The sequence below is a fragment of the Oncorhynchus masou genome, chromosome 3 (assembly GCF_036934945.1).
Source record: "Oncorhynchus masou masou isolate Uvic2021 chromosome 3, UVic_Omas_1.1, whole genome shotgun sequence".
In the NCBI taxonomy this organism is placed as follows: Eukaryota; Metazoa; Chordata; class Actinopteri; order Salmoniformes; family Salmonidae; genus Oncorhynchus; species Oncorhynchus masou.
Window position 1 is genome coordinate 11881358 of NC_088214.1, and position 22097 is coordinate 11903454.

Consider the following 22097-nt stretch of genomic DNA (forward strand, 5'->3'; position numbering starts at 1 on the left):
ACCTCTTCAACCTCAGGAGGCTCAATACATTTGGCTTGTCACCTAAAAACCTGCATCCTGTCGGCCTGTATCACCGCCTTGTACTCAACTGCACCACCCTCAACCGCAAGGCTCTCCAGAGGGGCCAAACTACATGCCCTCCAGGTCACCGACAGCACCCAATGTCACCAAAATGTCCCTAGATAAGAACCACAACCACCCAAGCCACTGCCTGTTCACCCCGCTATCATTCAGAAGGACAGGTCAGTACAGGTGCATCAAAGATGGGACCGAGAGACTGAACAGCTTCTATCTCAGCTTCTATATCAAAGGTGTCCACATACGTTTGGTCATGTTGTCTACCTCTTGATAATTCAAATGCTATATAGTCTGAAATAGCATCATTGATGAGTGATACAGTACGGTGACATATCATTTGCTCTGTTAAACCCTTTAGAATAACTTCCATAGCAACAGTGAATCTATTTAGTTCTTAAGTGGAGTTCTCTGAACGATTATTATAATGGTCACACATTGATAGTAGTCAGTGACAAATATCAAAGCTAAGCAGGGCTGGTTAAAACCCCAGGTGGGACACCAAAGAGTAGATGTACATAGATCAATTCTCCTGTAGGAGGTGCTGCCCAGCCTATAGTTTGTTGTCTTCTGATGGTGGATATAACGTTGAAGATCTGACATTGTTTTAAAGGTCCACATTCTACAAATTTCATACAAACTTCATCTATGTTGAACTTTGGTTACAATGATGACAATCCTGTGGTTGAAATTTCACCCTCAAAACAGTTTATATTGATCACTTTTTTCAAATCCAATGTATTTTCCACATAGATTCCACATCACCATACGTTTACAAATGACGTTGAAACAACGTTGATTCAACCAGTTTGTGCCCAGTGGGATAGGGTTAGGGTAGTGTGAAGGTTAGTATACACCATACAAATGACATTATTAGAAAGCAACAAAGTGACAACCCAGACGCTATTTCAGAGGTAATATTTAGACAGACTTGTCTGTTAGTAATATCACTGGGATGATTGACAGGCTGCTCTCCAGTAGACTATGGTCTCTGCCTGACAACAAGATGTGGAGAGAGATGTATGTTTTCAGTAGAGTTCAGACAGGGCCCAGGGGTTTTCACATGATGTCTGTGACAGAGGTTCCATTTGAGACCATGCTGCCTTGGTGACAAGTCTGTCACTGTCCAGGAACAGAACGGTTACATTACTACAACGTTACGTATACCCTACAGAAATATATACATGAGTAAGAGGCAGGGATATGTGGCACCCTGCCACTCTCCTTCACCAACCCACTTCCTCCTCTCTTTTTTAACCTCACTTCCCCCTCTCTACGCTCTCCCTCTTTGCCCTCTCCATCTCTACGCTCTCCCTCTCTACGCTCTCCCTCTCTGCCCTCTCCCTCTCTGCCCTCTCCCTCTCTACGCTCTCTCTCTGCCCTCTCCCATCTCTACGCTCTCCCTCTGCCCTCTCCCCTCTCTGCCCTCTCTGCCCTCTCCCTCTCTACGCTCTCTCTCTGCCCTCTCCCTCTCTACGCTCTCCTCTCTGCCCTCTCTCTCTACGCTCTCCCTCTTTGCCCTCTCCCTCTCTACGCTCTCCCTCTCTGCCCTCTCCCTCTCTGCCCTCTCCCTCTCTGCCCTCTCCCTCTCTACGCTCTCCCTCTCTGCCCTCTCCCTCTCTGCCCTCTCCTCTCTACGCTCTCTCTCTGCCCTCTCTCCTACGCTCTCTCTCTCTGCCCTCTCCCTCTCTGCCCTCTCCCTCTCTGCCCTCTCCCTCTACGCCCTCTCCCTCTCTGCCCTCTCCCTCTCTGCCCTCTCCTCTCTGCCCTCTCCCTCTCTGCCCTCTCCCTCTCTACGCTCTCTCTCTCTGCCCTCTCCCTCTCTGCTCTCTCCCTCTCTGCCCTCTCGCTCTCTGCCCTCTAAATTTCTTTCTCCCTATCTCCCTTTTTACCTCTCTTCCTTTTTAGCCTCTAGCATGCAGCTGTTGTTCAGACCGTTTCTTAATAACCAGGCTCACTCAATTAGCCCCTTCCTTCCTGACGAGGACGCCCGTCCTCTGGCCTGGCTCTCTCTCTGTGTGTGTGTGTGTGTGTGTGTGTGTGTGTGTGTGTGTGTGTGTGTGCGTGCGTGCGTGTGTGTGTGTCCGCATGCTGCCAGTAGCGGTTCTTCAACTACATCACAGTGCTGAGTCACATGTCTCTCTGCCCCCCTACCCCCCCACCCTGTCCCTCCTCCCCAGCCTCCCTGCCCGCCCGCAGTGGGTTTAGCCACTGCTGAGCTAACTCTCTCTCTCATAGAGACAAACACACTCGATTTTGGCTCTGGGCCACGCGACTTGTTCTTAGTAGTGATTTTCCTGCTCCAGCGGCGATGATGGAACAAGCACCATTACCCAGAGTTGTGTGTGTGTGTGTGTGTGTGTGTGTGTGTGTGTGTGTGTGTGTGTGTGTGTGTGTGTGTGTGTGTGTGTGTGTGTGTGTGTGTGTGAGACCCAGGTGCTTTATAATAATCTGACTCTAGTCAAAGGAGAGAAACACACCGTCTGTAACGTAGTCTAGTCAGTCTGTAGTCTCTGTAACGTAGTCTAGTCAGTCTGTAGTCTCTGTAACGTAGTCTAGTCAGTCTGTAGTCTCTGTAACGTAGTCTAGTCAGTCTGTAGTCTCTGTAACGTAGTCTAGTCAGTCTGTAGTCTCTGTAACGTAGTCTAGTCAGTCTGTAGTCTCTGTAACGTAGTCTAGTCAGTCTGTAGTCTCTGTAACGTAGTCTAGTCAGTCTGTAGTCTCTGTAACGTAGTCTAGTCAGTCTGTAGTCTCTGTAACGTAGTCTAGTCAGTCTGTAGTCTCTGTAACGTAGTCTAGTCAGTCTGTAGTCTCTGTAACGTAGTCTAGTCAGTCTGTAGTCTCTGTAACGTAGTCTAGTCAGTCTGTAGTCTCTGTAACGTAGTCTAGTCAGTCTGTAGTCTCTGTAACGTAGTCTAGTCAGTCTGTAGTCTCTGTAACGTAGTCTAGTCAGTCTGTAGTCTCTGTAACGTAGTCTAGTCAGTCTGTAGTCTCTGTAACGTAGTCTAGTCAGTCTGTAGTCTCTGTAACGTAGTCTAGTCAGTCTGTAGTCTCTGTAACGTAGTCTAGTCAGTCTGTAGTCTCTGTAACGTAGTCTAGTCAGTCTGTAGTCTCTGTAACGTAGTCTAGTCAGTCTGTAGTCTCTGTAACGTAGTCTAGTCAGTCTGTAGTCTCTGTAACGTAGTCTAGTCAGTCTGTAGTCTCTGTAACGTAGTCTAGTCAGTCTGTAGTCTCTGTAACGTAGTCTAGTCAGTCTGTAGTCTCTGTAACATAGTCTAGTCAGTCTGTAGTCTCTGTAACGTAGTCTAGTCAGTCTGTAGTCTCTGTAACGTAGTCTAGTCAGTCTGTAGTCTCTGTAACGTAGTCTAGTCAGTCTGTAGTCTCTGTAACGTAGTCTAGTCAGTCTGTAGTCTCTGTAACGTAGTCTAGTCAGTCTGTAGTCTCTGTAACGTAGTCTAGTCAGTCTGTAGTCTCTGTAACGTAGTCTAGTCAGTCTGTAGTCTCTGTAACGTAGTCTAGTCAGTCTGTAGTCTCTGTAACGTAGTCTAGTCAGTCTGTAGTCTCTGTAACGTAGTCTAGTCAGTCTGTAGTCTCTGTAACGTAGTCTAGTCAGTCTGTAGTCTCTGTAACGTAGTCTAGTCAGTCTGTAGTCTCTGTAACGTAGTCTAGTCAGCCTGTAGTCTCTGTAACGTAGTCTAGTCAGTCTGTAGTCTCTGTAACGTAGTCTAGTCAGTCTGTAGTCTCTGTAACGTAGTCTAGTCAGTCTGTAGTCTCTGTAACGTAGTCTAGTCAGTCTGTAGTCTCTGTAACGTAGTCTAGTCAGTCTGTAGTCTCTGTAACGTAGTCTAGTCAGTCTGTAGTCTCTGTAACGTAGTCTAGTCAGTCTGTAGTCTCTGTAACGTAGTCTAGTCAGTCTGTAGTCTCTGTAACGTAGTCTAGTCAGTCTGTAGTCTCTGTAACGTAGTCTAGTCAGTCTGTAGTCTCTGTAACGTAGTCTAGTCAGTCTGTAGTCTCTGTAACGTAGTCTAGTCAGTCTGTAGTCTCTGTAACGTAGTCTAGTCAGTCTGTAGTCTCTGTAACGTAGTCTAGTCAGTCTGTAGTCTCTGTAACATAGTCTAGTCAGTCTGTAGTCTCTGTAACATAGTCTAGTCAGTCTGTAGTCTCTGTAACGTAGTCTAGTCAGTCTGTAGTCTCTGTAACGTAGTCTAGTCAGTCTGTAGTCTCTGTAACGTAGTCTAGTCAGTCTGTAGTCTCTGTAACGTAGTCTAGTCAGTCTGTAGTCTCTGTAACGTAGTCTAGTCAGTCTGTAGTCTCTGTAACATAGTCTAGTCAGTCTGTAGTCTCTGTAACGTAGTCTAGTCAGTCTGTAGTCTCTGTAACGTAGTTTAGTCAGTCTGTAGTCTCTGTAACGTAGTCTAGTCAGTCTGTAGTCTCTGTAACGTAGTCTAGTCAGTCTGTAGTCTCTGTAACGTAGTCTAGTCAGTCTGTAGTCTCTGTAACGTAGTCTAGTCAGTCTGTAGTCTCTGTAACGTAGTCTAGTCAGTCTGTAGTCTCTGTAACGTAGTCTAGTCAGTCTGTAGTCTCTGTAACGTAGTCTAGTCAGTCTGTAGTCTCTGTAACGTAGTCTAGTCAGTCTGTAGTCTCTGTAACGTAGTCTAGTCAGTCTGTAGTCTCTGTAACATAGTCTAGTCAGTCTGTAGTCTCTGTAACGTAGTCTAGTCAGTCTGTAGTCTCTGTAACGTAGTCTAGTCAGTCTGTAGTCTCTGTAACGTAGTCTAGTCAGTCTGTAGTCTCTGTAACATAGTCTAGTCAGTCTGTAGTCTCTGTAACGTAGCCTAGTCAGTCTGTAGTCTCTGTAACGTAGTCTAGTCAGTCTGTAGTCTCTGTAACGTAGTCTAGTCAGTCTGTAGTCTCTGTAACGTAGTCTAGTCAGTCTGTAGTCTCTGTAACGTAGTCTAGTCGTCAGTCTGTAGTCTCTGTAACGTAGTCTAGTCAGTCTGTAGTCTCTGTAACGTAGTCTAGTCAGTCTGTAGTCTCTGTAACGTAGTCTAGTCATTCTGTAGTCTCTGTAACATAGTCTAGTCAGTCTGTAGTCTCTGTAACGTAGTCTAGTCAGTCTGTAGTCTCTGTAACGTAGTCTAGTCAGTCTGTAGTCTCTGTAACGTAGTCTAGTCAGTCTGTAGTCTCTGTAACGTAGTCTAGTCAGTCTGTAGTCTCTGTAACGTAGTCTAGTCAGTCTGTAGTCTCGGTAACGTAGTCTAGTCAGTCTGTAGTCTCTGTAACGTAGTCTAGTCAGTCTGTAGTCTCTGTAACATAGTCTAGTCAGTCTGTAGTCTCTGTAACATAGTCTAGTCAGTCTGTAGTCTCTGTAACATAGTCTAGTCAGTCTGTAGTCTCTGTAACGTAGTCTAGTCAGTCTGTAGTCTCTGTAACGTAGTCTAGTCAGTCTGTAGTCTCTGTAACGTAGTCTAGTCAGTCTGTAGTCTCTGTAACGTAGTCTAGTCAGTCTGTAGTCTCTGTAACGTAGTCTAGTCAGTCTGTAGTCTCTGTAACATAGTCTAGTCAGTCTGTAGTCTCTGTAACGTAGTCTAGTCAGTCTGTAGTCTCTGTAACATAGTCTAGTCAGTCTGTAGTCTCTGTAACGTAGTCTAGTCAGTCTGTAGTCTCTGTAACGTAGTCTAGTCAGTCTGTAGTCTCTGTAACGTAGTCTAGTCAGTCTGTAGTCTCTGTAACGTAGTCTAGTCAGTCTGTAGTCTCTGTAACGTAGTCTAGTCAGTCTGTAGTCTCTGTAACGTAGTCTAGTCAGTCTGTAGTCTCTGTAACGTAGTCTAGTCAGTCTGTAGTCTCTGTAACGTAGTCTAGTCATTCTGTAGTCTCTGTAACATAGTCTAGTCAGTCTGTAGTCTCTGTAACGTAGTCTAGTCAGTCTGTAGTCTCTGTAACATAGTCTAGTCAGTCTGTAGTCTCTGTAACGTAGTCTAGTCATTCTGTAGTCTCTGTAACGTAGTCTAGTCAGTCTGTAGTCTCTGTAACATAGTCTAGTCAGTCTGTAGTCTCTGTAACGTAGTCTAGTCAGTCTGTAGTCTCTGTAACGTAGTCTAGTCAGTCTGTAGTCTCTGTAACGTAGTCTAGTCAGTCTGTAGTCTCTGTAACGTAGTCTAGTCAGTCTGTAGTCTCGGTAACGTAGTCTAGTCAGTCTGTAGTCTCTGTAACGTAGTCTAGTCAGTCTGTAGTCTCTGTAACATAGTCTAGTCAGTCTGTAGTCTCTGTAACATAGTCTAGTCAGTCTGTAGTCTCTGTAACATAGTCTAGTCAGTCTGTAGTCTCGGTAACGTAGTCTAGTCAGTCTGTAGTCTCTGTAACGTAGTCTAGTCAGTCTGTAGTCTCTGTAACGTAGTCTAGTCAGTCTGTAGTCTCTGTAACGTAGTCTAGTCAGTCTGTAGTCTCGGTAACGTAGTCTAGTCAGTCTGTAGTCTCTGTAACATAGTCTAGTCAGTCTGTAGTCTCTGTAACGTAGTCTAGTCAGTCTGTAGTCTCTGTAACATAGTCTAGTCAGTCTGTAGTCTCTGTAACGTAGTCTAGTCAGTCTGTAGTCTGTAACGTAGTCTAGTCAGTCTGTAGTCTCTGTAACGTAGTCTAGTCAGTCTGTAGTCTCTGTAACGTAGTCTAGTCAGTCTGTAGTCTCTGTAACGTAGTCTAGTCAGTCTGTAGTCTCTGTAACGTAGTCTAGTCAGTCTGTAGTCTCTGTAACGTAGTCTAGTCAGTCTGTAGTCTCTGTAACGTAGTCTAGTCATTCTGTAGTCTCTGTAACATAGTCTAGTCAAGTCTCTGTAACGTAGTCAGTCAGTCTGTAGTCTCTGTAACATAGTCTAGTCAGTCTGTAGTCTCTGTAACGTAGTCTAGTCATTCTGTAGTCTCTGTAACGTAGTCTAGTCAGTCTGTAGTCTCTGTAACATAGTCTAGTCAGTCTGTAGTCTCTGAAACATAGTCTAGTCAGTCTGTAGTCTCTGTAACATAGTCTAGTCAGTCTGTAGTCTCTGTAACGTAGTCTAGTCAGTCTGTAGTCTCTGTAACGTAGTCTAGTCAGTCTGTAGTCTCTGTAACGTAGTCTAGTCAGTCTGTAGTCTCTGTAACCATAGTCAGTCTGTAGTCTCTGTAACGAAGTCAGTCTGTAGTTCTGTCGTAGTCTAGTCAGTCTGTAGTCTCTGTAACTAGTCTAGTCAGTCTGTAGTCTCTGTAACATAGTCTAGTCAGTCTGTAGTCTCTGTAACGTAGTCTAGTCAGTCTGTAGTCTCTGTAACATAGTCTAGTCAGTCTGTAGTCTCTGTAACGTAGTCTAGTCAGTCTGTAGTCTCTGTAACATAGTCTAGTCAGTCTGTAGTCTCTGTAACATAGTCTAGTCAGTCTGTAGTCTCTGTAACATAGTCTAGTCAGTCTGTAGTCTCTGTAACGTAGTCTAGTCAGAGGAGACACACACCGTCTGTAGTCTCTGTAACGTAGTCTAGTCAGAGGAGAGAAACACTGTTGGTAGTCTCTGTAAGGTATTGTGTGAGTATGTGTGTTTGTCTGCCTTCCATCCTCATGAAGATAAATACTGTTTGTTTCACTACATAAACATTGGATCAATTTAGCTGTGGGAACATTGGCATTGTTCTGCCTTTGGAACACTGATTACCCAGCTTAAACAGAAATGGAGCTGTAAGCTGCAGTATGATTTAACCACTCACTTTTCTACTCTCTGCAGCTGCGGTGATTGGTTAAGGCAGTCAGCTGGCCGATATCTCTTTATGCCTTACCTGCTGTGTCAACTCCCTGCTCAGGAGGTAGGATGAAGATGCCCCAAGGTGTTTCCCAAACTCGGTCCTGGGGATCTCAAGGGGTCCGCAGATTTTTTTTTTTATACTAGCACTACACAGCTGATTCAAATAATCAAAGCTTAATGATGAGTTGATTATTTTAGTGCTATGGCAAAAAACAAAATGTGCACCTCTTGGGTCTCCAGGAAGATGGAAACACCCTCCAGGGTATAGACATTGATCCAGTGGAGGCTGCTGAGGGGAGGACGGCTCATAATGATGTCTGGAACAGAGCAAATGGAATGGCATCAGACACCTGGAAACCAGCCATTACCACGAGCCTGTTCTCCCAATTAAGGTGCCACCAACCTCCTGTGCACTGATCCAATGTCAGGTTTGACTATATCATGGTTAGGTTAGGATTTGCTGGAGACTTACTCTCCTTGCAAACCGTGGTTACTGTCCTTGCAAACCATGGTTACTGTCCTTATGAACCATGGTTACTGTCCTTACGAACCATGGTTACTGTCCTTACGAACCATGGTTACTGTCCTTACGAACCATGGTTACTGTCCTTACGAACCATGATTACTGTCCTTACGAACCATGATTACTGTCTTTATGAACCTTGGTTACTGTCCTTACGAACCTTGGTTACTGTCCTTACGAACCATGGTTACTGTCCTTACGAACCATGGTTACTGTCTTTATGAACCTTGGTTACTGTCCTTACGAACCTTGGTTACTGTCCTTACGAACCATGGTTACTGTCCTTACGAACCATGGTTACTGTGAGGGGAACCATGATTACTGTCCTTACGAACCATGATTACTGTCCTTACGAACCATGGTTACTGTCCTTACGAACCATGGTTACTGTCCTTACGAACCTTGGTTACTGTCCTTACGAACCATGGTTACTGTCCTTACGAACCATGGTTACTGTCCTTACGAACCTTGGTTACTGTCCTTACGAACCATGGTTACTGTCCTTACGAACCTTGGTTACTGTCCAGAACCATGGTTACTGTCAAACCTTGGTTACTGTCCTTACGAACCATGGGTGTCTCTCAATCTCAGTGGTATAAAGTCAGTCGCTTCAGGATTTCACAGGATTTTTTGGTGATATTTGCCAACAAAAATGCTTGATTTTCCGCAGACAATGAAATGATTTTGTCCAATTTGTTTGCGAAAATCCACTGACGAGAGAAACAGTTTGTTGATGTGGCTCGATGATTTAACCCCATTATACGGTAAATGTGCGGTGATTTTAAAGGGCCAAGATGGGTAAAGTGGTCAGTTCTAACTGGAGGGTCAGGGTTGCAATTCCCAAGATTTGCCTCATGCCTGGGTGCATCTCAATAGTCCAAAGTAGATTCTTTTCCTTGTCTCCTTTCCTTCATCTGTAGCCTATTGATGTGGGAGGAATTGGGCAAGTGAAGATATAGGCCTTATGGAAACCATTATTTTACCTGTCTGACATGTGTTTTCAGATCAGTGCAGATGAAGGAGTGGAAAACAAGGAAACAGCTCAGACTAAGAGAAGAGCAGTCTGTCCCTCTGCCTGGCTGGTAGCAACCTGTATTTTTATACCTGGCAGATATACCCCCCAAAGGCTCTCCTTCCTCCCTCACCAGAAAATGAGCAGGTTTAAAGGTTGTGTTTGAGGATTTCATTCCCACCGGAGACTGAGGCAGAATATAAATGCACATTTAGCCGTGGGGAGTCTGAGGTCCAGGCGACTTACACATGCACGCACGCATACACACACACACACACACACACACACACACACACACACACACACACACACACACACACACACACACACACACACACACACACACACACACACACACACACACACACACACACACACACACACACACACACACACACACACACACAATGGAACAGCTGCCATTATGCCCTAGCTCTCTCTCCTGTTAACAACCTCCTCCCAGGATTCTAGCGGTAAGCTATGTTAATGCGCCTTATTGCTGTAGCGCAGGTGAAACAGTCCCTGCCAGATATATTGAATTAGCTCTGCTCCAGTCATTATCACAACATGTGCCAGGCCTGTGTACCGCAGCCACTGACCAGGAGAGGATAGCTGTCCAATCAGAAATGTGCAGGAGTTATATTTGTGTCACTATAAAATATGAAGTTAAAATATTAAATGTGCTGAAGTGTGATTAAAGAACAGGAGTGACCCAAATGTGTCCATTTTAGGAGTGTGTGTTTGGAGGTGATTTTAGGAGTGTGTGTTTGGTGTGTGTGTGTGTGTGTGTGTGTGTGTGTGTGTGTGTGTGTGTGTGTGTGTGTGTGTGTGTGTGTGTGTGTGTGTGTGTGTGTGTGTGTGTGTGTGTGCCTGCACGTGTGGTAATTTAACAGTCATTGATAAACAGGCCTTGTTTACTTTAGCAGCTATCTGTTCCGTACTATGCCCATTCCTTGACCTCACTGTCTCATGTTCACCTGCACTTTAACCTCATCTTCAACCCGAACTGTAGGCCACAAAAACATTATTTGAAGATTTCCTTGGATGATGACCTTTCACCTAACTGTGTCATAGGGCCTCCAAATGTCCCCTGTCATTCATACCAGGAGCTCAGACCTCATGTGCCCTCCAAGTTTCAAATGTCACACATGGTCTCTTTTCATAGGTCAATTATTAGAGGAGATAGTGGCAGTATTCACCTATTTATATGTGGATTATTTTAGTGGAATGCTATAGCCTCAAGCAAATGCGATAAACAAAATATTAACTCACTGCACGTAAATTAGGATTGAGTGCTGTAATGAAACAAATACAAGTAGGCCCCCTGGTGGCCAATTACCAAATAATCAGATTATTACTCAAACAGTATCGGAACGGCCAAGAAACTCACAAATAATGCTACAATGTGCATTGATTTCAAACTGGTTTGATACTATCAGTATCGATCAATATTACATGTTCCTCTCACTCTAAAAAATAAAAAAAGTCTTCAGATCACAACGTGTTGGGGTTGGTCTGTCAGTCTCTCTGTAAATCTTTGAGGATAAATTACAAAATTTCCCCCGAGAGACACAGCTGTGATTCTGCCAGGATTCTCTCAGACAGCCCCCCCCCCCACCCCCGACTGCCCCAGGAAGATTTACGACACCTTCTAACCCAACCCACACTCCCTCTACCTCACCCCTCATCTCAACCCCGCCCCCTTTTCCTCACTCCTCATCTCAACCCCTCGCCCCCTCTACCTCACTCCTCATTTCAACCTATCGCACCCTCTACCTCAACCCTCAGCTCAACCCCTCACCCTCTACCTCACCCCTCATCTCAACCCCTCCCCCTTTTCCTCACTCCTCATCTCAACCCCTCGCCCCCTCTACCTCACTCCTCATCTCAACCTATCGCACCCTCTACCTCAACCATCAGCTCAACCCCTCACCCCTCTACCTCACCCCTCATCTCAACCCCTCCCCCTTTTCCTCACTCCTCAGCTCAATCCCGCCCACTCACCCAACCCACTCATGCCAGTTAGTCTTTTCTTTTCCAAGCTATTCTGTTTCATCAGTGCCAAACAACACTGTAGGTGGCTTTCTGTCTATTCCACCCCTCCCCTCCCTACTCCTCCACTCTGCTTGTTATAGATAATAGAAATAGCAGGATGGTTGACTCACAACAGCAGACTTTTCTGAGTACAGAAGTTGTCAATGCAGATGCTGTCAACACATTTGTGTTCCTGGAAAAAGAGTACCGCTTCACTTCAACTTGAGGGGAGTCGGGGAAACTTTGTGTAGCAGGCTCATCAAGATATTCAAATGTGAAATACTTTCTCCAACTTGACAGCTGCATCACATTCATGTTGTTGTTCAGTGACTGTGTATTGATACCAAACTGTGAATAGCAGACAGACATGACCTACATTCTACATGAAAAGGTCCGTTTGATGTCAACCTAGAGCCGTTTGCATTCCACAGCCTCTAATGATCATATTCCTATTGTATTCGTCAAAGATTCATCAAACAATATGACAGGAGAGCAGAGTGAATTGGAACAGCCAGGAGAGAGAACAAATTAACTCCTACACTCGACTCTTCATTAAAATATGATTTCACCTACATTTCAGCTATAATACCATCATTAAGGTGTGAAGTGATTAATGAACACATCTTCCAACCGTGAGAGAGAGAGAGTCTATTGGCTGTGTCTTCCCACATTCTGTAACATTTAGGCCAAATACAACAAGTAACAACATAGATGAATGAAAGACATGAACCCCTGTAGCTGGTGAGGGTTTAGGGAGCAACGCTTTAATGATGAAACACTTTCCGAGAGATGTCCTTTAGTTCACATTGACAGGATTCTGTGCACAGTGCAGTCAATAGTATGTATATTCTGGTAATGTTTAATTTCAAGGTATGTGTATAAACTGTTTATATATACACAGTACACATGTATATACAGGTTAATAAACAATTGACTGAAAACAAAACATTATCAATATACAGTACCACACAAAAGTTGACACGCCTACTCATTCAAGGGTTTTTCTTTATTTTTACTAGTTTCTACATTATAAAATAATAGTGAAGATATCTAAACTATGCAATAACACATATGGAATAATGTAGTAACAAAAAGTGTTAAACAAATCAAAATATATTTTAGATTATTCAAAGGAGCGACTCTTTGCCTTGATGATAGCGTTGCACACTCTTGGCATTCTCTCAACCAGCTTCACCTGGAATGTTTCCAACAGTCTTGAAAGAGTTCCCACATATGCTGAGCACTTTCTGGCGGCTTTTCATTCACTCCGTGGTCTAACTCATCCCAAACCATCTCAATTGGGTTGAGGTCGGGTGATTGTGGAGGCCAGGTCATCTGATGCAGCACTCCATCACTCTCCTTCTTGGTCAAATAGCCCTTACACAGCCTGAAGGTGTGTCGGGTCATTATCCTGTTGAAAACAAATGATTGTCCCACTAAGCGCAAATCAGATGGGATGGCGTATCGCTGCAGAATGCTGTGGTAGCCATGCTGGTTCTGTGCCTTGAATTCTAAATAAATCACCGTCAGGGTCACCAGCAAAGCACCATCACACCTCCTCCTCCATGCTTCACGGTGGGAACCACACACGTGGAGATCATCTGGTCACCTACTCTGCATCTCACAAAGACACAGCGGTTGGAACCAAAAATTGCAAATTTGGACTCATCAGACCAAAGGACAGATTTCAACAAGTCTAATGTTCATTGATCGTGTTTCTTGGCCCAAGCAAGTCTCTTCTTTTTATTGGTGTCCTTTAGTAGTGGTTTCTTTGCAGCAATTCGACCATGAAGGCCTGATTCACACAGTCTCCTCTGACCAGTTGATGTTGAGATGTGTCTGTTACATGAACTCTGTGAAGCATTTTTTTGGGCTGCAATTTTTGAGGCTGGTAACTTTAATGAACTTATCCTCTTTAGGAGAGGTAACTCTGGGTCTTCCTTTCCTGTGGCGGTCCTCAGAGCCAGTTTCATCATAGCACTTGATGTTTTTTGCGACTGCACTTGAATAAACTTTAAAAGTTCTTGAAATTTTCCGCATTGACTGACCTTCATGTCTTAAAGTAATGATGGACTGTTATTTCTCTTATTTGAGCTGTTCTTGCCATAATATGGACTTGGTATTTTACCAAATAGTGCTATCTTCTGTATACCACCCCTACCTTGTCACAACACAACTGATTGGCTCAAACGCATTAAGAAGGAAATTAACTTTTTAAGAATGCACACTGGTTATTTGAAATGCATTCGAGGTGACGACCTTGTGAAGCTGGTTGAGATAATGCCAAGAGTGTGCAAAGCTGTCATCAAGGCAAAGGGTGGCTACTTTGAAGAATCTCAAATATAAAATATATTTTGATTTGTTTAACACTTTTTTGGTTACTATATGACTCCAAGTGTTTTTTCATAGTTGTGATGTCTTCACTACTTTTATAAAATGTAGAAAATACAAAAACATTAAGAAAAACCCTGGAATGAGTACAGTAGGCATCCAAACGTTTGACTAGTACTTATATATATATAAAATATATATATATATATATATTCCAAATTTGGTTATCATCACAAATTCCATGTAATCAGATAACTTATACAGTCACTCCTTACAGAAGCAATGATTCATATTAACCAATGAAGGCACAAAGCAAGCAATATTAGTAAGAAAATAAACATCCATCTCTGTACATATGCACACTGACGAGGGGACTGCATTCCCCAGTATCTATAAACACGCATTTACTATTCCAAACAAAACTCTACAGAACAGCTGTTAGCTTCAGAATTACATACTTTATACATTTTACAAACCTCAGATTCTAATTTTGTACATACCATCAGCTACAGATAGGCTCTGTTTAAAGAATGCCAAGAACCCTTTTAGTCCAGTATAATACATACAGTTTGTCTAGTAGGTCAAGGGTTGGTCTCCCTCTCTGACAGACTCAATAGAGCTGATTTTGCAGTGTCCTTTGTGAGGGTTTATGGGACTACTGTGTGTTTGTGTGCACAAGTCCTGCTCTGTGCAGCTAGCTGAGGGTGTGTTCGGGTCTAGCTAGCTGAGGGTGTGTTAGGGTCTCGCTAGCTGAGGGTGTGTTAGGGTCTAGCTAGCTGAGGGTGTGTTAGGGTCTAGCTAGCTGAGGGTGTGTTAGGGTCCAGCAAACTGAGGGTGTGTTAGGGTCTAGCTAGTCGGGGTGTATTAGGGTCTGGATAGTCGGGGTGTGTCAGAGTCTAACAAAGCTAGTCAGGGAGTGTTAGGTTCTAACAAACTGAGGGTGTGTCAGGTTCTAGCCAGTTGGGGTGTGAGGGTCTAACTAGTTAGGGTCTGCAAACTGGGGTGTGTCAGGGTCTAACTAGTCAGGGTGTGTTAGGGTCTGGATAGTCGGGGTGTGTCAGAGTCTAAGCTAGTTAATGTCTAGCTAGTCATGGTGTGTTCGGGTCTCGCTAGTCAGGGTGTGTTAGGGTCTAGCTAGCTGAGGGTGTGTTAGGGTCTAGCTAGCTGAGGGTGTGTTAGGGTCTAGCTAGCTGAGGGTGTGTTAGGTTCTTGCTAGCTGAGGGTGTGTTAGGGTCTAGCTAGCTGAGGGTGTGTTAGGGTCTAGCTAGCTGAGGGTGTCTAGCTAGTCAGGGTGTGTTAGGGTCCAGCAAACTGAGGGTGTGTTAGGGTCTGGATAGCTGAGGGTGTGTTAGGGTCTAGCTAGCTGAGGGTGTAGGATTAAGGGTTAGCTAGCTGAGGGGGTGTGTCAGGTTCTAGCCAGTTGGGGTGTGTTAGGGTTCTTAGGGCTAGCTAGGGGGTGTTAGGGTCTAACTAGTGAGGGTGTGTTAGGGTCTAGCTAGGCTGAGGGTGTGTTAGGGTCCAGCAAACTGAGGGTGTGTTAGGGTCCAGCAAACTGAGGGTGTGTTAGGGTCTAGCTAGTCGGGGTGTATTAGGGTCTAACTAGTCAGGGTGTGTTAGGGTCCAACTAGTCAGGGTGTGTTAGGGTCTAGCTAGTTGGGGTGTTAGGATCTAACTAGTCAGGGTTGTTAGGGTCTAACTAGTCGGGGTGTGTTAGGTTAACTAGTCAGTGTGTGGGGTCCAACTAGTCAGGGTGTGTTAGGGTCTAACTAGTCAGTGTGTTAGGGTCCAACTAGTCAGGGTGTGTCAGGGTCTAGCTAGTCAGGGTGTGTTAGGGTCTAAGCTAGGCAGGGTGTGTTAGGGTCTAGCTAGTTAATGTCTAGCTAGTCAGGTGTGTTAGGGTCTCGCTAGTCAGGGTGTGTTAGGGTCTAGCTAGTCAGGGTGTGTTAGGGTCTAACTAGTCAGGGTGTGTTAGGGTCTAACTAGTCAGTGTGTGTTAGGGTCCAACTAGTCAGGGTGTGTTAGGGTCTAGCTAGTCATGGTGTGATAGGGTCTAACTCTTCAGGGTGTGTTAGGGTCTAGCTAGTCATGGTGTGTTAGGGTCTAGCTCGTCAGGGTGTGTTAGGGTCTAGCTAGTCAGGGTGTGTTAGGGTCTAACTAGTCAGGGTGTGTTAGGGTCCAACTAGTCAGGGTGTGTTAGGGTCTAACTCTTCAGGGTGTGTTTGCGTTTAACTAGTCGGGTGTGTTAGGCCTCTCAGTTCTCCAGAAGTGTATAATTATGGTGCCCACTGTGTTGACATCACAGCACAGTTATCCTTCCATCTTCTCTTTCCCTCCACCTCTCTGTAGAGACAAATCTTCATTAGGCCTTAGTTACAGCCAATCTCCATTCTATCACCTTGTCTTTCTATAGAACAGCTAACAACACCCCCAACCTTTCACATATATATGTCTGTTCTGATGGACCAACGTTTCAGCATCACTGTGCCTTCTTCCTGAAGAAGAAGTGAGGACGAACCATTGATTTACCCAATAAATGACTGGGAGTTTATATGTGGGGTTTGTGACTCTTTATGTTTTATTCGCCGTTAGTCAGCACCTCCACAGAAGAAAAACAATTCTGGGTGTGCGCCCATGTTCTGATGGAACAAACAACTTTTACAGGCTGTATCACTGCCTGGTATGGCAACCGCAGGGCTCTCCAGAGGGTGGTGCAGTCTGCCCAACGCATCATCGGGGCAAACTACCTGCCCTCCATGACACCTACAGCATCCGATGTCACAGGAAGGCCAATAAGATCATCAAGGACAACAACCACCCGAGCCACTGACTGTTCACCCCGCTATCATCCAGAAGGCGAGGTCAGTACAGGTGCATTAAAGAGACTGAAAAACAGCTTCCATCTCAAGGCCATCAGACTGTTAAAAACCACTTGGCAGCTTCCATCTCAAGGCCATCAGACTGTTAAATAGCCACCACTAGGCAGCTTCTGCCCGGTTACGTAACCCTGCACCTTAGAGGCTGCTGCACCATATACATAGACATGGAATCACTGGCCACTTTAATAATGGAACACTAGACACTTCAATAATGTTTACATATTTTTGCTTTACTCATCTCATATGTACAATTGAAGTCAGAAGTTTAAAGTCATTAAAACTTGTTTTTCAACCACTCCACAAACATCTTGTTAACAAACTATAGTTTTGACAAGTTGGTTAGGATGGCACAAGTAATTTTTCCAACAATTGTTTACAGACAAATTGTTTTACTTATAATTCACTGTATCACAATTCCAGTGGGTCAGAAGTTTACATAAGTTGACTGTGCCTTTAAACAGCTTGGAAAATTCCTGAAAATGATGTCATGGCTTTAAAAGCATCTGATTGACTCAAATTATGTCAATTAGCCTATTGGAGGTGTACCTGTGGATGTATTTCAAGGCCTACCTTCAAACTCAGTGCCTCTTTGCTTGACATCATGGGAAAATCTAAAGAAATCAGACAAGACCTCAGTAAATATTTTGTAGACCTCCACAAGTCTGGTTCATCCTTGGGAGCAACTTCCAAACGCCTCAAGGTACCACGTTCATCTGTACAAACAATAGTACGCAAGTATAAACACCATGGGACCACGCAACCGCCATACCGCTCAGGAAGGAGACGTGTTCTGTCTCCTAGAGATGAACGTACTTTGGTACGAAAAGTGAAAATCAATCCCAGAACAACAGCAAAGGACCTTATGAAGATGCTGGAGGAAACAGGTACAAAAGTATCTATATCCACAGTAAAACGAGTCTAATAGCGACATAACCTGAAAGGCTGCTCAGCAAGGAAGAAGCCCCTGCTCCAAAACCGCCATAAAAAAAGCCAGACTACGGTTTGCAACTGCACATGGGGACAAAGATCATACTTTTTGGAGAAATGTCCTCTGGTCTGATGAAACAAAAACAGAACTGTTTGGCCATAATGGCCATCGTTATGTTTGGAGGAAAAAGGGGGAGGCGTGCAAGCCGAAGATCACCATCCCAACCGTGAAGCACGGGCTTGGCAGCATCATGTTATGGGGGTGCTTTGCTGCAGGAGGGACTGGTGCACTTCACAAAATAGATGGCATCATGAGTAGGGAAAATTATGTGGATATATTGAAGCAACATCTCAAGACATCAGTCAGGAAGTTAAAGCTTGGTCACAAATGGGTCTTCCAAATGGACAATTACACCAAGCATTCTTCCAAAGTTGTGGCAAAATGGATAAGGACAACAAAGTCAAGGTATTGGACTGGCCATCACAAAGCCCTGACCTCAATCCCTTAGAAAATTTGTGGGCAGAACTGAAAAAGCGTGTGCAAGCAAGGAGGCCTACAAACCTGACTCAGTTACACCAGCACTGTCAGGAGGAATAGGCCAAAATTCACACAACTTATTGTGGGAAGCTTGTGAAAGGCTACCCGAAACGTTTGACCCAAGTTAAACAATTTAAAGGCAATGGTAACAAATACTAATTGAGTGTATGTGAACTTCTGACCCACTGGGAATGTGATGAAAGAAATAAAGTCTGAAATAAATAATTCTTCACATTCTTAAAATAAAGTGGTGAGCCTAACAGACCTAAGACAGGGAATTGTTAATAGGATTAAATGTCAGGAATTGTGAAAAACCGAGCTTAAATGTATTTGGCTAAGGTGTATGTAAACTTCCGACTTCAACTGTATTCTATTCTACTGTATTTTAGTCAATGCAACTCCGACGTTGCTCATCCAAATATTTATATATTCCTTAATTCCATTCTTTACTTTTAGATTTGTGTGTATTGTTAGATATTGCTGCACTGTTGGAGCTACGAACACAAGCATTTCGCTATATCCGCAATAACATCTGCTAAACGTGTATGAGACAAATAACATTTGATTTTGATTTGTTCTCCCTGGCTGGGCTTCATGCCTGGTAGAGGGGCACCACTCTGTTGATGGCCTGCCGGCATATGGGGCAGATGGGCTGAGGCAGGGCCTGGTAGCAGCTGTAGCAGCAGCACACGTGCCCACAGTCCAGTAGCACACAGCTACGGAGCTGGGTCAGGCAGATCACACAGTCATTCTCCAGGGCGTCTCCTCCTCCCTAGACCCCTGTTGTGTAGCCCCAGACCCCCGGCGCCCAGTCTCTCAAACTCCCTCTTCAGACGTTCCTGTTCCCAGCAGACCCTCAGGCTGCGGTAGTAGCGGCAGCCCACCCAGAGGAGGACGGCGGCCCGGCCAGGGCAAACACAGAGGCCAGGACCCGCCAGACCACCGCCTGGTCTTCCTGCTCCAGCCGCAGGGTCTCAAAGTCTGCTGTGCTTAGGAAGTACTCTGAGCCATCGGTGGGCGGGCGGAGCTTCAGCACCCGGTCCGTGTCCAGGATGAGCTCGCCTACACCTGTAAGAGTAGCGCCAACCTGGAAATACAGACCGACACAAATTAGTCAGGATTATTCATGCTCTTTGGAGCACTATTCAGGGGCAATAGTGGTGATCTCCTCCTAAACACAATGGAATGTTTTGGGATGTTATTGTGGAATTTTTGAATTGAAGATGTAACAGGTAATTTATCAGTGGTAAAATGATCAAACCAAACTAAATCTCACCTTGAGCATTTCCTCAGTCTCCAGCTGGCCTTTGGGCTTCTCTCCACTGAGGTACTGTCCAACGATGTCGGTGAAACCGTAGGTGGCCTGGTGGAACTTCTCATGGAGGATCTCCATCTTCAGCTCTGAGGCCTCCAGGGGACACAGCACCCTCACATTGGCCTGGTCCGACCCCACCAGGCTGAAGGGGACAGTATTCACCCTCTGGTGCAGCACACACTCACTGTCCATCCTACACAGGAAAGGGGGCACAGTATTCACCCTCTGGTGCAGCACACACTCACTGTCCATCCTACACAGGAAAGGGGGCACAGTGAGTAAGGTGTTTTGTGTGGTGATCTGATAGGTTATAATTAGTGATGTATATCTGTTGAGACTAAATGTCAGACGCTCCTAGTCATATTACAGTTGATAACAAAATGATGATACAGATTAAACTAGTCTTTCACATGATATTTGGAGTGTCAGTCAAGAGTGTTTCTACCAGGTGTGGGCCAGGCTGTTCCACACCAGCTTGTGTTCCCTTAGCATGAGTTTCTGCACTACCCCTACGCTGCCTTCCTGGTACTGACTCCTTAGAGGCTCCCCACAGGCTGCACTGCTCCTATACACACACACACACACACACACAACACACACACACACACACACACACAATGGATAGAGCCATTAATTACGTAGGTGAGAGAGAATAGGTTTCGCTCATTATCATAATAATATGATTATAGTGATACATTCAGAAATGTTACCCATTCACACAAATAACTTTACCTTCGATGACAACATACTGCAGACACTTTCCCTGTGTCACATTCAAAAGGTCTGCCAGTTTCCCATCCAAATTCATGTGGGGTGCCTCCTGAAACAACAAGCAAAAAGAAAAGCCTGTCATTCCTATGAAAATTCTCATGTCTCCTAAAAAAAAATCATGGTTTTGCACTCTGTTTACAATGTTATTCAATCCGGATTGCGGAAGATCCTTGTTAAAGCGCAATTAACATTTAAAGGTCATTTCCTTTAGAGCCGACATATGCAGCGTGTAGCCTCTACCGTGAATGCAGTCTCTGCGAAAGCTGAAACATTGCCTTTAAAATTTTGATTGTGCTTTTGCGTGGATCTTCAGCGATACGGATAGAATCTAGGCCATAGTCTGAAGGAATAGAAACAGGGCAGGCTACTAACATTGAGCTTGTCCACCGATTTCCTCTTTTTCCTGTAGATGTAGAAGAAGAGGCCTGATATGGCCAAGCTGGTGCCTAGACACAGCCCCTCCACCGTCCTCACTGGAAACTCCTCCATCCCCCCAACACACTCTCCACACAGTCTCTTCTCACCTCCCTTGTAATAGGGCTACAGTACAGAAACAGACTGCCAAACATGTGATGTAATATGAAGGAGGTTCTTTAGCATGAATGCAAGATGCCCACGCATCACTCTGACAAGCTGCAATTAAATCCGCAGCTGCCGGATTCTCTTTGAGATTTTCAGTGAAATGCTTGAAAATGTCTATAATTTTCTGTATGCCATCAAAGTGGCACAAGGCTGGTTGCTATTTCTGTTCAGCACTTTGACAGTAAACTGAATTAGGCTACTCAGAATACAAAGAGTCACAAAATGTTGGGTTATTCACATATGATTGGGTTATATAACCAAAAGTATTACACTGATTCAGTCAGATAAGAAACTTGATTTCAAACAATTGACAATAGTATTACACTGATTCAAAGTCAGATAAATTTTTTATGACTATTTACATATTCACTGCCTTCACCGGGCACAAGCACAACAAAGTTGAAAATTGTTTTATTTCATTGATGATTTACAAAATCGGTAGGTGGCATTTTATAAAGCTTTTTTACATGTTTTTTTAATACAAAAGGGGTAACGACCTTACCATGCCCCAGGATCTGACATGATGACTCCTTCTGTCCCCAGTCCATGCTTTTCAACTGTTCTGTAATTTATGAACATTTGAACATCTTGGCCATGTTCTGTTATAATACCCGGCACAGCCAGAAGAGGACTCAAATAGGTTTTGGCCTTTCTAAGTTTTTTGCTTCTACACCTGCATTGCTTGCTGTTTGGGGTTTTAGGCTGGGTTTCTGTACAGCACTTTGATTGATGCGAAGGGCTATATAAATACATTTGATTTGAATATGACAGTGTTTGAATTCAAATACCAATTGCTGACTTAGGTGATTAGCTAATACAATTATAGGGTTGATTGACCATGTTATTTTGGGCCAAGCTAACTAATTAGAACAACCGGTAGTTTAAATACATATGAACCAGTAAAGCCATTTCTCTGATGTAACGTTAGCCGACACAGATCTACATGTAACGAAATATCTCGTTGAACATTGACATTATGCTATCTAATATAGCTAGCTACTTATAAATAATAAAAGTATAAATTAAAGTTGATGGCTGGCTCACTGAGAGGCTAGAAATAAACATTACACAGTTGGTTAGCAAATGTTTAGTTAGCTGGAAAACCTGCAATTGACCTTTAAAACATCTTATTTGGTTAGTCATAAATGTGGTCTATGTCCGCAAAAGTCAGACCATAACATGACAATAGTATTTGTACACTCTTCTGCAACGGTCAATACGTCAAATTGAACTTAATCAATCAGTATTGTCATTTTTTACCTTTGAAACCGCTCAAGTTATCATCCCCGGAAGAATGGCTATTTTTGTTTTGGTCATATGACATGTTCCACTTCCTTGAAGCCACCATGTA

The 22097-nt window shown here is 44.2% G+C and overlaps 1 pseudogene; it reads right to left on the reverse strand.

Annotated features, from left to right (window-relative positions):
* Positions 1-16675: 16675 nt before the first annotated feature.
* LOC135510446 (mitochondrial ubiquitin ligase activator of nfkb 1-A-like) lies at positions 16676-22078 on the reverse strand (annotated as a pseudogene).
* Between the last annotated feature and the right edge of the window lie 19 nt (positions 22079-22097).